The sequence below is a fragment of the Sarcophilus harrisii genome, chromosome 5, assembly GCF_902635505.1.
Source record: "Sarcophilus harrisii chromosome 5, mSarHar1.11, whole genome shotgun sequence".
Lineage (NCBI taxonomy): Eukaryota > Metazoa > Chordata > Mammalia > Dasyuromorphia > Dasyuridae > Sarcophilus > Sarcophilus harrisii.
The window spans coordinates 258,668,192-258,688,939 of NC_045430.1; the positions used below are offsets into that span (position 1 = coordinate 258,668,192).

General features: G+C 35.5%; 1 protein-coding gene across 3 annotated transcripts in view; it reads right to left on the bottom strand.

Annotated features, from left to right (window-relative positions):
* The window catches only part of ZNF385D (zinc finger protein 385D), a 368,816-nt gene that overhangs the window by 278,374 nt on the left and 69,694 nt on the right, over nt 1-20,748 (bottom strand). The window lies entirely within an intron of this gene.

Genomic DNA, 20,748 nt, shown 5'->3' on the forward strand with positions numbered 1-20,748 from the left:
AACAACAGTACACTTCCTCAGCTGAGCTACCAATGAGCAGTCCGTGGGACTATTATGGTGATGAAGATATCCCCTCGCATACCAATCAGTAGCCACCTGTTTGCAATAGAACATAATTTTTTGTGGGGGGGGGGGGCCCTTCCCCAGGACACCATGTCAGTCAATTGCCTGGAAGCTGGAAGGACTTGAGCCCATTTTCAGCATCCAATATTTCCACTGTTTTGGTTATATTCCAAAACATCAATTTGCTGTTAATTAAAGACTGTTTGAATCCTAGGAAACTGTTAAAATATGCCAGTGTTCTTCTAATCTGAGAGGCAGGCAGCAGACTGTAAAAATCCTACTGGGGAGAGGCCAAGAAACATTAGAAAAACAAAATGCAGTGGGATTTTTCACCTTTCTCTCAGATCATTCTGAAGAAAAAAGAATAAGAAGATAAGTAAAGGAAAAAGTGGAAGAACAAGATGAGAGAGACTCTAAATTGCAATATGAACTGCCATCTTACTTTGTAAGTTAGTTGAATCCAAGGTGATGCCATAAGGGAGAGTTGCTTTAAAAAAAATTACTCAGAATTTCTCTTAAAGAACTCTTTTCTTTCCCTTTTCTCGCTATATCTCTGTATTTGAGGTGCTAATCTCTTCCAAGCTGGCTGGCTCTCTCTCTCTCTCTCTCTCTCTGAATCTCTCTCTCTGTCTCTCTCTCTCTCTGTCTCTATCTCTCTGAAACTCTCTCTCTGTCTCTCTTTCTCTGAATCTCTCTCTCTCTCTCTCTCTCTCTCTCTCTCTCTCTCTCTCCACCATAATATCCCTCATTTCATGCCTTGTACATAATCCTGATCATTTCATTAAGTTCTACACATATCAGGAAGAATACACAAAATCTATCCAATTGGTATAAAGACATGCTAACTATGAGTATGATTTAATGTCTGTAATTGAGGACTAACAGCAAAAGATTTAATTAACCACTAGCTCTAGGCTGTCAGCTCTCCTGCTTTTAGGTATAAAATCAACTAGAGCTAAATGAGCAAACACATTTTTATCTATTATTTCCATAATTTTCATGAAAAAAAAATTTACAGATGATAACATAGCCAATATTTGAGAGGGGCACCAAAAGAGGGGAAGGAAGAGGGACAGGTATCTGTATTTATTACAAAAATACAATTAAACACACCTGCTATCACCCAGCTAAGGACTCTTGAGTTATATTTCCACAGAGGGCACTTGCCAGAAGATTTGGTGAGAGACTAAGTGATTATAGTATTCCTTTTAGAATTCTTTTTTTATTAAATCTTTTTTATTTTCAAAATATAAGCATAGATAATTTTCAACATTAACCCTTGAAAACCTTGTATTGCAATTTTTTCTTCCTTCCCTCCCCTCTACCCCACTTCCCTATCCAGCAAGTAATCCAATATATGTTAAACATGTGTAATTCTTCTATACATATTTCTATAATTATCATACTGCAAGAAAAATCAGATCAAAAAGGAAATGAGAAAGAAAACAAAATGCAAGCAAAATACAACAAAAATAAATAAAAATACAATGTTGTGATCCACACTCAGTCTACAATCCTCTCTCTGGATGCAGATGGCTCTCTCCATCACCAGATCCACTGGAATTGGTTTGAATCACCTCACTGTTAAAAAAAGCTAGTCTGTTAAAATTGATCAATGTATAATCTTGTGATTGCTGTGTACAATGTTCTGCTGGTTCTACTCGCTTCACTCAGCATTAGTTCATATAAGTCTCTCCAGGCCTCTCTGAAATCATCCTGCCAATCATTTCTTATAGAACAATAATATTCCATAACATTCTCTAACTTATGGGCATCCACTCAGTTTTCAGTTTCTTGCCACCACAAAAAAGGCTGTGACAAACATTTTTACACATATGGGTCCATTTGCCTTTTTAATGCTATCTTTAGGACACAGGCCCAGTAGAGACACTGGGAGATCAAAGGGCATAGCTCCAAATTGCTCTCCAGAATGGTTGGATCAATTCACAACTCCACTAACAATGTATTAATGTCTCAGTTTTCTCACATCCCCTCCAACATTATCATTATCTTTTCCTGTCATTTCAGGCAATCTGAGAGGTATGCAGTGGTACCTAAGAGTTGTCTTAATTTGAATTTCTCTGATCAATAGTAATTCAGGGCACTTTTTTAAATGACCAGAAATTGTTTTAATTTCTTCATCTGAAAACTGTCTTTTCATACTCTTTCACTTTATCAATTGGAGAATGGCTTATATTCTTATAAATTTGAGTCAGTTCTCTATATATTTTAGAAATGAGGCCATTATCAGAAACCTTAGATGTAAAAAAATTTTCCCACTTTACTGCTTCCCTTTTAATCTTATTTGCATTGGTTTTATTTGTACAAAAGCTTTTTAACTTAGTGTAATCATAATTATCCATTTCACATTCCATAATGTACTCTAGTTCTTCTTTGGCCACAAAATTCTTCCTTCTTCATGGATCTGAGAGTTAGACTATCCTTTGTACTTCTATTATGGTTATAATATCACTATGTATCAATCATGAGCCTGCTTCAACCTTATCTTGGTACAGGATGTTGGGTGTGGGTCAGTGCCTAGTTTTTGCCATACTAATTTCTAATTTTCCCAGCAAGTTTTGTTAAATAGTAAGTTCTTACTCCAGAAGCTTGGGTCTTTGGTTTTATCAAACACTAGATTACTATAGTCATTGACCATTGTGTCTTATGAACATAACCTATTCCACAATTCAATGACTCTATTTCTTAGCCAGTACTAAATGCTTTTGATGACCACTACTTTATAATATAGTTTAGCTCTAATACAGCTAGGCCACCATCATTTGCATTTTTTTTTCATTAATTCTCTTGAGATTCTTGACCTTTTGTTCTTCCAGATGAACTTTCTTATTTTTTTTTTTTTTTAGCTCTGTAAAATAATTTCTTGGGAGTTTCAAAAACCTCCAAAACAAAACCGGTACGGCACTGAATAAGTAGATTACTTTAGGTAGAATTGTCATTTTTATTATATTACCAAAGTCTACCCATAAGCACTTGATATTCTTCCCATTGATTAGATCTGACTTTATTTGTGCTGAAAGTGTTTTGTATCCCTTAGGCATCTAATGCCTCACCTCTCCCAAAATGCTAAAATGCTTTTATGAACCTGCAGTGACTTTAATTACCTCTCTTTGGAAAGCTAATCAGCAAAGTCAGATATGGATTAAATAAATCATGTCATTTGTGTTTCATGAGGCAAAATAAAACATTTAAAGGTCAGAAATTTAGAGGAAAAAAAGACTTTCGTGATCACCTAGTCAAACATGCTCATTATATAGATGAAGGAACTTTAGCTCAGTTAGGTACAGAGACAGCCTCAGTCATGTACCTGTCTTATCAAATCCAAATATAAATGGGGTACACTAATCCACATAAAATGATCCTTGCAGCCCACATATTGACTTAGTTTTAAAATGTCATATTATTTATGCTTAATTGTATTTTCATTTATTTTGTTTATATTTCTCAGTTATATTTCTTCTGGTTCAGTCAGGAATCTGCATGGTATTGTGTGCTGAATGCAACCTGGGTTACATGTTTGAAACTTCTGATACAGTTAATTAATGGGCAAATGAAATATGAAATCAGGGCCTCCAGTTCCAAAACAAGAACTGCTTTTAATGCACCATGTTCCCTCCTACATTTCTCTATTACTATATCTGATCTTCTTGTTGTTGTTGTGCCAGTGAGTGAGCATTTTCAGCATATATATATATATATATATATATATATATAATGTGTACATAATATATATATAGAGAAAGAAAGAGCTTGATAGAGAGAAAGAGACAAAGAGAGATCTGTAAAATTGTTCTGTAATATATTATCAATGTAGCCTTGGATAAGTCTCAACACTGAGCACTTGTTTTCTTATCTTGTAAAACAATGCTATGAAATGAAATCATGAGCTCACTGATCAACACTAGTAAGGCTCTCAAAGTCCATCTAAGCAATCATGCAATCAACAAGTATGTATTAGGCAATGACTGTGTTTCAGGAACTCTCCTAGGTGCTGGAGTTGAAAGATAATAAATGGAAATATTTTTGTGTCCAAAGGCCTTATGTTCTAGCAAAAGAAACATTTATATGTATGCAAGTATATATACACACATGATAACTTTATTATATATTTAAAAGTGTTAGCAACTTGTATATAATAGATTTGCAGTTTCATGTGCTATCATTTTCTTATTATTATCCTGTTATGAAAATGTTTGCTTTTTTTCTTAAACTAAAAATAAAACAAATCTTTTAAATATATGCATAGCTTTATACATTTACATATTTGTATATTTGTACATACAGAGACAGAGAGACAAATATTTTAGAATAGACTATAAATTGCAAAGATGACTGTGAATATAGCTATTATTGATATTTTAATGAAAATATATATTTGTACACACACATGTGCACACGCACACGCACACATGAACACACCATTAACCCATTTAGCTAAAAGCCAAATCTCCCAAAATTTCAGCCACCACGCCAAACAAAAACCAGGAAATAATCCAAAAGGATTCCTCAGCAAGCAAAAACAAAAGGTTTAAACAGTGAATTCTGCTCTGTATTACATATCCATGTAAGTTATGTCATCGAAAAATGTTCTTTACCCTTCCTCACATCTTCTTGACTCTCCTGCCAAGTTCTTTGATTTCTAGTTGACAACCCTGCATCTCTTTAGCACAGGGATTATCTATATGTCATCTCATTCCCCAATAATAGACTATATAAAGACAATTCAAAAATAAACAGCTCAATGAGTAGATTTTACATTTTGTGCCAGAAGGAATAGAATCTTTGTCTTCCTCCCCCCACAGCCCAGAAAATTTTCTGCTCACCCCTCCCAATATCATATAACTTCATATCATATAACTTCACTCCAGCTCTTTTCTCTAAGGTCTTCGTTGATGTGAGCATATCACTAAATTCCTCTGTCCCTCTCTATGTTGACACTACTATTCATACAGAAAGACAATATAGTCAGTTCAGTAGAAAGTTTTGTAGCATCTTAGATTTAGCAGGAAATATAGAAGTTATAGAGTAAACAGAGGTGAACTGGGTGGAACAGTTGATAGAGTGTTAATGGTTGAAGTCAGGAAAATGAGTTCATATTTGCCCTCAGATACTAACTGCATAACCCTGGGCAAGTCACTTAACCCTGTTTGCCTCAGTCTCCTCAGTTGTTAAATGAGCTGGGAATGGCAAACACTCCAGTATCTTTGCCAAGAAAACCCCATTGGAGTAATAAAGAGTCCGACACAACTGGAAAGAAATGAACACCATAAACACTGTACACAGTAATCTCACATTAGTAAATTCAATTCAGTCCCACTAATACTGATTGTTTAACTTATAAGCAATTTGTAAGCAACCTCAAGCAATTACAAGATTCCTTATAAAGTCAACAAACATGTATTAGGTACTTACTATGCACCAAGCATTGGCTACCAAAAAAACAAAGATCTAAAGACAGAAAGAAAAACAAACACTCCTTGTCCTCAAGGAACTTGTATTCTATCATGGGAGAGGTTATACTTGTACAGTCAATAGTTTTATATTTCCTTGTTTTAGTAGTTTAATATCAAAGACTTTGGGACATGTGAATTAATTTGACTTCTTTTAAGCAATCTGGTATCTCATGAATGTGAGATCTAAAGATGTGGGTTCAAATCCTGATTCTATCCCTTGCCAAATGGTTTATTTCTTCATCTATGAAATAAGTGAATTTGGACTAGCTTAACAGGTCACTTGAACACTAAGTTCTAATATTTAACGATCACGTTTTAAGTACTTACTATGTTAAACATAATTGATTGGTGTTTTCATGTTCAAACCAGCAGATTTACTTGCACAGTTTAATAGTGACAGTTGATATTTGTATAATACTTTGAATTCTGCAAAATACTTCACACATATCTCAGTTGGACTTGGACTTTACAATCTTCCAAGGGATGTACAATAGATATCATTGTTCTAAATTGACAGATGAGGATACAGAGGTTCAGTCAGTTTGAAGAACTTGATAATGATCATGCAACTTGCAAGATTCCCAGGAGGCATTTGAACTCAGGTCTTCCTGACTCCAAGCGCATCATATTATCCACTATATCCCATTCTCTCTAAAATAGTAAATTCTGAAATACAAAAGTTGATATGTATTGCTCAAGTATGTGAAATATCAGTTGATTAAGGAACATATATTTTATTTAAATAAAATGAAAATTTGAATGTATTCTCTGACTCAATGTGCCTCTTTAAAACAAAGTAAATGAATTCAGCAGGGTATGTGTATCTAATGGGCACAACCAATTTAACTTGCTTAAGTCAATGGGGTTCATCAGACCACTGATGAAATAAGTTCCCAACCAATTTGGCTGATTAAAAAAATTAATGACTTGACCATCATAACTGTCAAGTCAGTTGTTCATTCAGCCAGAGAGATAATTACCTGATCCTTTGGGGACCCAAGGACCATCAATTCAGATAATTCTAACTGGAGGTCATCTTGGTACAATCCTCCACTTTCTTTTTCAGTACAAACTGCAGGTACTGCTATATGATGTAATATTGTAAATCAATATTTTGAAGGATTCCTGGACAGTATTGCATACTCTTTCCTTTTAGGAGAAATGTTTAACCTTGGACTTCTGTACTTGAGCCAAACAGGACATCTCCACTATATCCAAAATATTACCAGACAAATTATTTAATCTTTCCTTTCCACACTGTAAAAGTCTTATTTTGAGAGTAATCAAGAGTGGCCTCTGTGAACTATTTGTGATATTGTAAACTTTGGATCTATGATTCATGGAAACGGTAGGAGAGATTAGAGAGAACAAAAAAAAAATTGCTATCAAAGAAAGCAGCAGGAATCCCTGATGATGTGGCATATTGAAAATGTAGTGTCTCCTTCAATCCCTTTTTCTTCCCTTGTCCCCCATGAGATATATATTTTTTTAAATCTTTAGATAAAGACTTACTTCTTAAAAAAAAAAAATAGGTGATATTCCTATACTGCAAGAGGGAGAAAATAACATTTTATATAATATTATGTTTTAAAATAGGCATTTTGGAGGGCACAATTTTTATATTTTATCCCATCTACTGTAATCTAATTTAAATAGGATTATCATAAATATTTGCTCTATTTCTGGGCAGAATATATATACACATTAACTTTTGATAAGGTCAGAAAGAGAGTTTTTGTTTGTTTTCCTGTCTGCTTCATTTTGTGGTGTTCATTTCAATGAAGTCCCTGATGAGAACTTGTTTTTCTTTGCATAAAATTCAAAAAAGAAAAACTAGTTTATTCAGCTTTCAACTAATTGAGGTTTTACTGTCTAATCATTCACTGAAGTCACAGGAATGACTTCTTTTGGTCCACTTACAGGATCTTAAAGCAAATAAACATTTTCAAATGTTTGGCTAGAAATTCTACTTTGCTTTCACCCCACTCATTCTCTCTCTACTTTGAACTAGAGAAAGTACTAAAAATAAGCAAAAAAAAAAAAAAGAAAAGAAAAGAAATAAAATGACTGAGAGACAAGTGCAAAGTGTTCATCTAAAAAGAATTAGACTTCTTCCATCTGTGATAGTAAAGGCTGAGGAGCTTGTATGTGAGAAGTTTTTCAATTCCTTTCCCAAGATCTTGGTCTTAGAGATGAAAGGCCCATAGAAATGTAGGTGCTGAGAATCAAGGTGGAGATTTCTGAGGCCATCGAGCCCAAGGCAACATAAAGTCCATGAATGATTTGGACAGTTGTTTTACTTGAAGAATTTAATCATCTCCTACCAAGAAATCTCGTCTACTTTTGAAAATCTAATATTTATTAGGAAGGAAGAAGTCCTTTCTGTTTTCAGGCTGCTCTCCTAAACATGCTTTTCTAAGCTCTACCTATATGGTCCCATGACAAGTTCTTCCTATTGTTTCTGTTTCTTAAGAATTGTTCTTTATTTAATTTTGCCTGTTTGTTTTTTTTCCAGCCTTAACATTTCCATTTCCTTCAACCAATTTTTGAATGGTCTTTCAAACTGTTGTTTACTGTCTTCTGGATGGATACCTTCTAACATATGACCATATTTCCTAAATCATGATACTCAGAAGTAGAGAAATAATTCCAGAATTTGTGCTGATCAAGGAAGAAAACGATGAAATTCTCTCCTCCCTAATTACAGACATCATGGATTTTCAGTGCTGTCGAAGATTTCACTAATATTTTCTGTTGTTGCATTACACTGTGTGTATGTGTTGAGGTTGTGGTGTTCTAAGATTTCCAGGTCCTTTACAGACAATGCAACATCCAGCCACCCCTTCTTAATCTTGTTCATGTGTTATTGTTCTTTTTGTTTGTTTATTTGTTTGTTTTGTTTTTCTGAGTCAAGATTAAGACATTTATACATATTGAATTTTATTTTCTTAGATTCAGATCAAAGAGCTAGGTGGTTGGTATCTTTTTGGATCTTAACTCTGGCTTTCAACGTGTTTGTTATCTTTTCCAACTCTTTTAACATCACCCAAATTTCATAAAATTTATTTATGTTACTTCTAGTTCAAAGGCATTGACAAAATTGGTAAATAATGTATTCAATCATTTTGAATTGTTCTAACTGTATTATGGTCGAACATACACAATCCAGGCCTTTTTTATAAGAACAGATGTGGTTCACAGAAGACTACATCTTTATAGGCAAATTTTGCTTCTATTTCATTCAGAAAAGTGAAATGCTATATTTTCAGCTCTTCTCCTATAAGCCCATCTTAAAACGGAACAGTGGGAAAATGGGTGGAATTCTCTTTCCTCTTTTCATTTACATTAAAAATGTGAATATGTTTAAAATTAATTTCCTTCATTGTTCAATGAACAAAGAACAACTTACATTTGAAGAACCCACAGGTTTATGTTTGCATATGGTTTGAAATCCCTGTGAATATAATCACATTATGCCACTTTCGATAAGACTGCACACCACTGAATGTTTGTTTCTTATGAACTTCATTGTCTCATCCCCAACTTGCCCATGAGGAGCCCTGATAAACATAGCTAGGCTGACTCTTTGGGGGCAGACTAATTCTTTCACCAAATAGATTGAAAACCCCTGTCAATACAATCAGGAGTAATCCAGTCCTCAAAACAGGCTGGAAAAATTCAGTAATATCAGAGAGAATGCCCAGGTTGGTCAGACCTCAGCAGTCCCTCTGGAGAAAGTATTGTTTGCCCCCATAAATTTGCAGCTAAAACCTGGTTACCTTATTCATCAAACCATCCTAATAGTGAATACAAGAAAAGCAAATGTATATAGAGAGATAGAGGAAGGTGGGAAATATGAGGCAAGAGGTGGTAAACATTTCATAGAAGCTAACATGTATATAAAACTTTATTATGACCCAGGAACTACAATAAAGACTTTAAAATCCTTGTCTCATCAAATTTCATAACAACCCAAGAAATTACTGCTATTATTGCCACCTTTTATTTATTTATTCATTCATTCATTCATTCATTTATTCGTTTGTTTGTTTTTGCTGAGGCAATTGAGGTTAAGTGATTTGCCCAGGGTCACTCAGCTAGGAAATGTTAAGTGTTTGAGACCAGATTTGAGCTCAGATCCTTCTGACTTCAGGGCTGGTGCTCTATCCACTGTGCCACCTAGCTGCCCCTATTACTGCCTTTTACAGATGAGGCAGCTAAGGCAAACAGACATTAACTGACTTCCCTATGATCAATATAGCTAGTAAATGTCTGACTTAGAAATTAAACTCATGCCTTCTTGAGTCCAGGAACAATTTTCTATCCACTGTACTACCATTGTAAGAAGGATAATGCAATAGAATTGGAGCTGGGACTCATGGGTTCAAATCTCACATCAGACACTTAGTTCTTTAACTCTGGAAATGTCCTGTAACCCCTCTTGTCCTCAGTCTCTTTATCATACAGCCAGTGCAGTCTACCTAACAGGCATTTTGCTCAGTCATTTTTCGGTGACATCTGAAAACCCCTATTTGGGATTTTCTTTGGCAGAGGTATTATAGGGGATTGAAATTTCTTTCCCTAACTTATTTTACAAATGAGGAAACCGAGACAAACAGGGTTATGTGAATTGCCCAGGATCATACTGTTATTAAGTGTCTAAGGCCAGATTTGAATTCAGGATGATAACTCTTCTTGCCTCCAGTCTTAATGTTCTAATGACTGCGTCATCTAGCTACCCAATGGAGTTGTTATGAATATTACTATTAAACTCTAGTAGAAGAGGAACCAACAATTTGAGAATCTTTGCTGAATGGAGGCAATCCATCCACTTGGCTACCTCCTTTCCATCTAATTAAGCAATCCATTTAGTGAGAACACACAAGTCGCCTGGAAAGTTAGACAAAGCCAGTGCTCCCACAGCCACACATGTCCATGTGGCTCTTTCCCTGCCAAAATGCAGGCCCAGCCTTCATATTCTAGAGGAGTCTATCAGTCACTGTTCATTGTTTATCCCTGATATTTGCCGACCACAGACACATGCCAGACTCCCGCCATGTTTGAACAACGGGCCAAAGGAGCATGGCTGCCAGATTCAGTTTTCAAAAGCCCAAGATTTGACATAGTTCCTTGCCTCTGTAGCCAACAAGCCAAATATTCATGATTGTTCTTTATATTTCCAGTTGTATATTCCTAGTATGTGAGACCCTAGTTTAAAATTATGACATTTGATTATATTGTTTTATTTGTTGTCTAGTGAAAGAGCACGATGAGGTCACATTTCTAGAACCGTTCACTATCCAAGCACATGTTTTATTAGTCATTGACTAAATTACACGATCCAATATCATTTGCTTTAAAAAATGTTAAATTTCACGCTACTCTCCTAGGGCAATTTCCAAAGGAAGGAAAATAGTTTTCTATTACAGTTTTGAAAATATCATTTTTAATTTTAACAAAACATCTATGTGCAAAGTAGATTGAGCCTTGCATAGTCAATAGAGCACTGGGCCTGGGTTCAAATTACATTTCTGATTCGTCCTAGTTGTGTGATCATCAGCAAATTAATTTTTGTAAGCCTCAGTTTTCTCTGCTGAAAAATGGACATTTTAAGAACACCTTCCTCTTGGAGGTATCATGAATCTCAAATGAGTTAATATGTAAAGACGTTTTATAAAGGTTACAGAAAAATAGAAAGATGTGCTACTGATTATTATGAGGAGCCTTTGGTGATTTATTGCCAGGTTTGTTGATTCATTTGCTAAGTCATAGGAATCATAAGCAGCCTCTTCTGCATTTGGAAACAGGTTGATGGCTATAAAACAATCTGTCACCAACTACTATATTCAGCTGTTTGTCAGACCATTTCAGTACACTATTCCATCAAATCTGTCAAAAGTCCTGTCTGGAAGGACTCTCTAACTTCTGGACCACATCCTTTGCCTCTCACAATGGTGTGAGGTTAATAACAAGGGGAACGAGGGCTTCAAGAGAATCTGTAAACCATTTATCATTAATTTTGAAAAGTTTCTCTAAAATACCTCTTTTACTAATGTTTCCCAGAAGCATCAGGTTCACATATTAAGAAGTTGTGACCCTAAGAAAGTCATTTAACATAATTTTTCTCAGTTTCCTCATATGTAAAATAAACTGGGGCAGGGATTAGCAAATCACTTCAGTATTTGCCCAAAAAAACCCAAAAAACAAAAACCAAAACCTAAATGGGGTCATAAAAAGCCAGAGATAATTGAAATGACTAACAACATTATTATCTATTGCTCACAGGACAGCTTCCCCACTGATGATGGCCTAAGCTCAAGCATGAAAATCAGTTACTTGCATCTGAGGATGAATGGAAAAAACACAGCATAATTGTTCCAATCTTCCTTTGGAAGCTTTCTGAATCCTAGATTGGATAGATAGAAAAGGGGAGAAAACTTCTAAACCTGGAGTCGGAGCACCTGAGTCCAATCCCATTTCTGCTTCTTATAACCTGAACAACCTTGGACAAGTATGGAAATTCCCAAGGTATCTATTTCCTTGGCTGCAAAATGGGGACATTTGTTTGCAGTAGATGCCCTCTAAGATGCCTTCTAACTTTATTTAAATCTATGGGTCTCAAGCACTATAGGACATCACGGTGGGCCATATAAGACCAACTCTTCCCCAACACAGACACTAAAGTTCCTCATTACTTGCCCCGGAATTAGAGTAGCCAGGGCAACAAATAATAAATATCACTAGAGAAAAAATGAATGAAACCTGACCACCACCACTCCACCACCCCCCCCCCCCCCCGCCAAGGTGAGCAATATGGTACCTTATCTCCTGTGTTCTTCTTTATTCTTTTCTACAATACCCTGGAAATCTCACAAAAGCACCCCAGTCTGACCAGAGTACACCAGAGGCAAAAACAAAGCAGGCTTCCATATGTTGAAAGTGTCCCTGATGCTCATTTCCAGTGACCAGCTACTTTCACTGCTAATATGCAGATCAATCCTTCTAGCCCTTGGACTTGGCTTTGAAGTTCCACTCAAAGTAATGCTAACAGATTTTATTTTCCTAACCTACAGGTTCCATGCCCCTGTGTCACTCCATTTCATCACCAGGGGCCAAAATCCAGGCTCTCCGCATTGCTCCAGAGATGTCAATATCCTGGCTCCAATCAATAATGTGGAAAGTGCTAGGAACTGGAATTCTCTCGGATTTTCAAGTATTACCTTATCTCAAAGGCCATGTTTTTGTGCTGTCACAATGTTAGGGTAAAAGAATAACTCTCATGTCTACCCAAGGCTAGAATTCTTAATCATTTAGCATCAAGAGAAAGTGCAAAAAGCAGTCATTGGTAGAATGTCTCCTTGGCAATTTTTAAGGAGACTTCTCACTAGTCAATTGCCATTGTTAGTGAGTAGGAAAGGAGGGTAGGAAGGCAAGAAGAAAAGAAGAGAAGAGAGGAGAGGAAAGGAGGGGAGAAGAGAGGAGAGAAGAGGAGAGGAGAGGAGAGGAGAGGAGAGGAGAGGAGAGGAGAGGAGAGGAGAGAAGGATTGAAGGAGCAAAGAAGGCAGAGAGACAGGAAGGAAGGAAGGAAGGAAAGAAGGAAGGAAGGAAGGAAGGAAGGAAGGAAGGAAGGAAGGAAGGAAGGAAGGAAGGAAGGAAGGAAGGAAGGAAGGAAGGAAGGAAGGAAGGAAGGAAGGGAAAAAGAAAGGAAGGAGGGAAGGAAGAGAAGAAGAGAGAGAGGGAGAAAGAGAGAGAGGGAAGGAGAAAGGAACAATTTATATTATAGTGCCTACTTCCAGGCAATGTGCTAAGTGCTATATAATATATCTCATTTGGTGCTCACAATAATTCTCAAAGGTTAGTCCCTATTTTGCAGTTAAGAAACTGAGGCAAATTGAATAAATGACTTATCCAAGATCAAATAGCTAATAAGTATCTGAGGACAGATTTGAACACATCTTCCTGACTCCAGGCCCAGCTCTGTCTACTGCACCTTGAATAATATTATGCCTAGTGCAAGACCAGCATTTTAAAAGTATTCTTCCTCAAAAGATAGGACCTCAAGATAACCTCCCACATGTCAAGATTTAACATGAAAAACTGTTGCATAATTTCATGGAGTCCAGGAATAGAAAAAGTCTTACAAGATGATCTTATGATTTGTAGCTTAATGGCTTTAATTTTTTTTTCCTGGAAATGTTCTGATTCCTTAAATCCAGAAATGCAGCAATGACCCTGGGACAATCTAAGACACCTGCCTTTTGGATAAAGGAACAGTTCTCCAACCCTCTTGTATGGACCTGTATTGGGAAAGGAAAAGTGACCCCTAAGGAACCATTTACTGGGTTTGAGATTTGAGGTTTAAAAAATGTAAGTCACTCCTTAGACTTTTTTTAGATCAAAACCATAAAATATTAGAGATAGAAAAAACCATTTAGTGCATGGTTTCTTAACCAAGAGACTAAGAATTATGAACTTAAATGATGTGTACATATATGTATTTATGTATACATGTGCATGTATTTATGCATATTCATATATTTCTGCACATATATATGTACACATATAAACATATTTATGATTTAATATAGTTTATTTCTTTAATAATCCTATGTATCTTTTATGCCTAAAAAAAAAAAATACACACTTTCCTCTCCTTTCCTCTCCTGTCTTCTCCTCTTCTCTCTTCCCTTCTTTCTTTGAAAGAAGCCCATGTGCTTCAGCAGATTCCCCTAGGGACTCATAACATTGAAAGGTTAAGAAATTTATGATTTCATCTCATCTTTTAATTTTTACAAATGAAGAAACAAGAGTCCCGATGGATAAAATAGTTACATATGATCATCAAATCTCAAAATTGGATGACATGGAAAGCTTCTACATCCCAGTCTCAATCTGACTAATAGCTACCTCTCCAACAATCCCAGCATAGGGACTTCTAATCTTTTATCAAAGATTTCCAATGAGGGGAAGCCATAACGTCCCAAAGCAGTTCATTCCACTTTGGGATAGCTCTAGAATTTTGTGTTTCCTTTCCCGGGTCTTGAACCTGCCTTTGTGCACTCCCTCCCCAGAGTCACTGTTTCCAGGTCTTCCCTGGGGAGCCAAGTCTGATCCTTCTTCCACATAAAAGCCCTTTCAAGTTATTGAAGATATCTACTCTTCTACTCCCCATTTATTTACTTTGTTAAATATTTCACAATTACATTTTAAACTAATCCCCCAGGTGCATGGGGGGAGTTTTGTAGGCTATGTGTCAGTATGAAAAGTTTTCCTTGGCCAAGTACCTAGAGAAAGTCAACTTAAAATGTATATTTTAGTTGTTAGAGCTGAAACACACTATACAAGAGTTAAGGACAAAGTTGAAAGAAAAGGTAAAAATAAAGGGTAGGTAGTTTTGAGTGGAAGAAGGAAGTGTTCACCAGTTATTAGCATATAAATGGAAAGTATTTATCAATCTAATATGCTTTTGAATTTTTCAACTACCCTGGACATTTTTAGGGAAAAAAAAATCAGCCAAGGAATACTTTCAAGGTCAAGTGTCTTAGACTTAGGGAGAAGTTCCCCAACTCTCAAACTATACAACTGACTTCATTTTTTTCTTAAGGTTATAAAATTCAAAAAGACTGAATGATTCAGGTAAAGTAGGGCTAGGTAAGGAATAAGAAAGATTAGATTTCACTTTTTTTATTCTTCAGAAGTCAAAAACTGAAGTGACCATAATCAAATCTTTCAATCTCTCTGCTCATTAGTTCTTTTGTTATAGAAAGGGATTCACCAAGATCAAGGGCTCTTAAACTTTTTGAATATCACTGACCTTTTTGGTAGCCTTGTGAAGATAATGTATCCCTCTCAGAATAATGTTTCAAATATTTTTAAATGAGCAATTTTAGTTAATGATTAAGAAAAATAAAATAATTATTTTCCCATCCAAGTTCATAGACCCCCTGAATCTAGGACTCTTTAGATGCCATGTTAACAACCCTCATTTTTTACATAATTTCTGAAGATATTTCAAGTGCTAAAATCTTATCTTTAAAAAAAAATAACACAGGATTCTAGACTTAGCACAGGTAGGGACTTAATTTTAACTGAACTACTCTATTTGTCAATTACTATTTTTAACATTTATGACTGATAGTAATAGTCTACTGATAAATTCTCATGTGTGATCAATAAAAATTATATTGAAAAGTAAGTTAATGAAAATTCAATAAAAATGTTCAAATCAATACTGATGCCTTCAGAGTGCTCTGAGACAGAATAGATGAGTGTTTTTCTGGAACAATAGAAATAAAAAAGTTAATTGTGTCATGAAGTAAACACTGATTTCCAGTTACACTTGGAAATGTTATGGTGGACTGTCATTTGACACACCCAATTGAACCACACTCTCAGGGATTAGTTGATTGGGTAAAGTATCCAAACTTGAGTGTAGAATGAAAACACGGTTACCCTCTGACCTTGTCTAAGCCTCCAAATGAATAGTTTGAAAAAGAGTAAGGGAATCTTTGAGCATTGTTGGTTCAACATTAGCCACTTGATGTGAACAAGGGCACTGATTCACATTATATACTCTCTAGTTGATTTCTGTTTTAAATTGTGACCTCAGAGTTGGATTCTGAAAAAAACTCTGAGGTTACTAATTGTAATTTCCATTAAATTCTTGGCCTCTAGAAGGGTCATGGTAAAGAAGAAACACTGCTTAATTTTTAATCAGGAACAGAATATCTCACTTTGCTAACCTATGTGAATGTCAATCAATTAGTATTTATTTTTATTTTATCTTATTTTATTTATACATTTATTTATTATTTTATTATATTATAAATGTATTTAATTTATCTTATTATAAACCAAATACTTCTGGGTTCTGGGGATACAAGTCCAAAAAATGAATCCATCCTCATTGCGAAGAGGTCATAATCTAATGCCAGGGTAATTTATTTCTCTGATTCACTTTTCTCATCTGTGACATGACTAGACTGAGTTCATTTCATCCAAGAGTTCATTTTAGTTCTCTATCAATGATCCTATCATCCTAAATCACTGAACTATTCTGGATCAATGTCTCATCTTCAGCAAAATGAGGAGGGTAACCTGTATCAATGGCCTCTATTTTCCATTCATATCGCCCCTGTTATTGGTGCCCTTGCCTGTTATCCTACTCCCTGGTCTTAATTTTTTTTCCTGTTTTGGAATCTTAGTTCATTGTTGTCTCTAGCTTACAGTTTTTCCTTCCATTTTCTACCCCAGTTTCAGTACTGTCACTTGACTTTTGGATGCATAGGTGACAACTTAACATTGACATACCTTCCCCTAATCTTCTCTGTGCCTTCTTTTAAGAGGATTAATTCCTGTTTGAGTTGGAAAGAATAAGGGCTTCCTTAACAATAATAATTTTCTCCAATGACTCATAAATGAACATTATCAGACTTCAGGTAGAAAAGATGTAGATTTTCTCCCTTTTCCTCTCCTCTCCCCACTTCCTTTCCATCTTCTCATCCAGAGGCCAGATTATAATTGAATCCAGGGCAGAATCTCTCTCCCAGTTGTCAATAGCCTAAGCAGGCTCTGACTCTAATGTTATCTCACAGCACATGGCAAAGAAAGAGCCATGGAACCAGCAACACAGTGGGTCATTAGGGACCAACCACTTAACCTCCTGACAAATGATAGAGGACACAAAGGTTCCCCCTCTCTGACTCATGAATTATGGAAGCATGGCAGCCCTTTCAAAGAGCTGTTTTCAAAGGAGAATCTGGACAATTGAACAAAAAACCAAAGAAAGCACTCCTCCAAAGGATTATATAAACCTGCTTGCCAACACATGACTCAGAGAATTAGGTGAGAAAATGTCCTGTGCCATTCTACTAAGGAGTTACGTGACCTTGGATAAGTCATCCAACTACTCTGGGCTGTGTACTCTGCTCTGTGTACTCATCTGTGAAATGAGGAGGTTGGATCATAGAGTCTCTGAAAATCCTTTACAGCTTTCCCATTCTCAGATTCTCATTACTCAGCAGATAGCTTTCCACAGTGCCGTGCTCTGCATACATGATCTCCTTGGCCAATGTTCCATCTAGCCCTTATAAAATCACAAAAAAAGGACCATCCTAGAAGCTGATGCACAAGTCAACCTCATTAGAATCTCAGAGGTGTACATCTGAAAAATGGATTGAAGATGGCCTTTCTCCCTGACCCTTCTGAACTCCTTCTGTTTGGATGGGTCTTGGAGCAACATTAACTTTGAGTTCCAAATAGGATCCCATCGAGGGCTAGCAGGGGATCTCAGAGGCCAGTTAGTCTACCCCCTGCATTTTATGGGAGATGGGTAGAACTGAGTCTCAATGACGTTAAGTAATTTTACTAAAGTCACAGAGAAGGTATATATAAAATAACAAATAATGATAATGATGATAATAATCATAATAATGAAAATAGCTAACATTCATATAACACTTTATAGTTTGCATAATCTCATGGTTTTCCCAACAATGGAAGCTATTACTATTATCCCCATTTTACAACTTAGCAAACTGAAGCAGGGACAGGTTATGTGACTTACCCCATTTGAGCTAGGATTCAAGTTTATCCTTCCTTATTGTAAGTAGTGTCATGAAAAATCAGACATGTAAGAACAACATTTTTCCTAACTCCTTCTCATCCAGATTAATTTGTTTCCTAAGACTTATGAGTACTATAAAGTGAAAAGAACCCTGCATGGTTTTGCTTGAGGTATCACAAAGAGAAATATGTTCTCCAGGTGGAGCTGAAGATCTGAGGCTAATATCTACAGCAGGGAGAGACAATGGATAAGAGTCAGGTTTGAAACTTGAAGTCCAAACGTAGAATTCAAGATCTGCTATTTATTAACTGTGTAAACTAGAACAAATTATTTCAAATGAGTCTTAGTTTCCTCATCTGTAAATTACTACTTCTACTTCTACTATCATCACCACTACTACTACCACCACCACCACCATACCTTTAAATCTTTAAGATATGAAAAAGTAATATACAAGTATCTTATTTTATTTTCACAATAACTGAAGCCTGTGGGATTATTGGACAAAGAAAAGACAAAAATAACACTGGTATCTTTGCCAAGAAAACATCATGGACAGAATGTTCCATGGAGTCACAAAGAATTAGACATAATCGAACGAATGAACAATAACAATATGTTATTACTATCCTGATTTTGCAGATGAAAGAATTGAAGTTGAGAGAAAATAAGTGATTTACCCATATCTGAGCCAGAATTTGAACTCAGATGTTCTTGACTTCAGGACCAACATCCCGTCCACTATTTCACTGACTTCTTCAAAATGAGAACAATGATAGTCTTTGACCAAATGACTCGTTTTTGTGTCTTTCTTTTTTGATACCACATGCAGGATATATTCCCAATAGAGTTAGGTCCCAATTAGTATGAACGATGAAATCTTTAAGTGGTCTCATGTATTTCTTAAGAACTATTCAAAATTATAATTTTGTAAAATGTGGAAATTGCTTCCAGTGAAATGGAAATGTGAATTCTTATAATGTTGATTATTTCAAGGGATTCATTATACATACTAATCCAACCTAGCTATAATTGGATTATTTAGGCGTCAAAACATACAGTAAACAAACAAAAGAATTTTATTCTGGTACTGACAAATTTTGTAGCATTGTATTTTATATATAAATACATATATGTGTATATAGATATAAATACATGTGTTTTTAATAGAAAGTCACTTAAATATCCAACAAGATTACATTCTAGATTGACATGTTTTAGATATAAATATGACAAACACAAAATAAACAAATACTCATGAACTCTTGCCTGTTTGCTTTTCTCTATAAACTGTTTCCTTTGGTGATCTCATTTACATGGGTTCAATTATCAGCCTTATGCAGACAACTCTCAAGTCAGTATCCAGCTTTATCCTCTCTCCTAATCTTTACTCAGTCCTGTATCACCAGTCCCTGGTAGCCAGCTCCAAAGTGGTTATCTAATCAACATCTCCCTTTTAAAATATCCAAAGTACAATCTATCATTTTCTTCCTTAAATCCAACCTTCCTCCAAATGATCCTATTTCTATTGAAGGCATCTCTGTTCAGTATGTTACAGATTATTAAACTTCACTCTTCCCTCTCCCTTACCTCCTATACACAATTAGTTTTCAAATATTGTTTTGCCTTTACCTCCACAACATCACTCACATCCTTTCCCTTTTATCTTTTTTTGTACCATTCTATTGCCAGGTCCTCATTAAACTTCCAAGGTTTACTATAATATTTCAAGAATGTTGGTGACTTTCAAGCAGTTTAATTTAAATGGTGAGTTAGGAAACCAGATTGCCAAGTGTTTAGAAGACAATGAGAAGAGAGGAAATGAAGGAATCTAGCCAATATAGACACATTTTCCAGAATTTTAGCCACAAACAGAAGGAGAAATATAAAAACTTCACAAATGGCCCCTCCACTTCCTCTCTTTCCCTCTTGTCCCCAGTGACATCTTCATAGCTATTGAGATCACCTTACAAAGATACACGTCTATGCCATCTCACCTTTTTTAAAAATGGCTGTGGCTCTCCACCTATGGAGGAATATTCCTTCTGGTCATACTTCTCATTAAACTTTTACACTTATGATCCTGTCAACACTATGATTTTATCAGAAAAGCATTCTTTTCTCCATTCCTCCATAAAAGTTATTGAAACTTGACCTGTTATTTGTAAGTAAATAAGAGAACATAAACATCTCAAGACAGAGTTCTTCAACTGGGTTCTAAGAATTTAGAAATATCTTGATAACTATTTCAATAAAACTGTTTTTCTTTGTAATCTTGTTTATTTTATTTTATGCATTTAAAAGCATATTTATGAAAAGGAAATTATAGTCTTCCCTATACTATGCAAGGGAGCTACAATACAAATACAATACAATACAAAAAAAGTTAAGTAAATATTTCCAATTTTTTAATTAAAAAGGGAACACATAAAGTGAGATGCACAGCTTCAACAAAGGCTAGTATCTGGTCTCAGACACGTAACACTTCCTGGCTGTGTGACCCTGGGCAAGTCACTTAACTCCAATTGCCTCCAGTTTAAAAAAAAACAAAAAACAAAAAACAAAGGCTAGTATCTACCACAAATTTTTCTTTCTATTCAACCTGACTTTCCGCTAGCAATGTAGAGTAGAGAATGGAAGCAATTA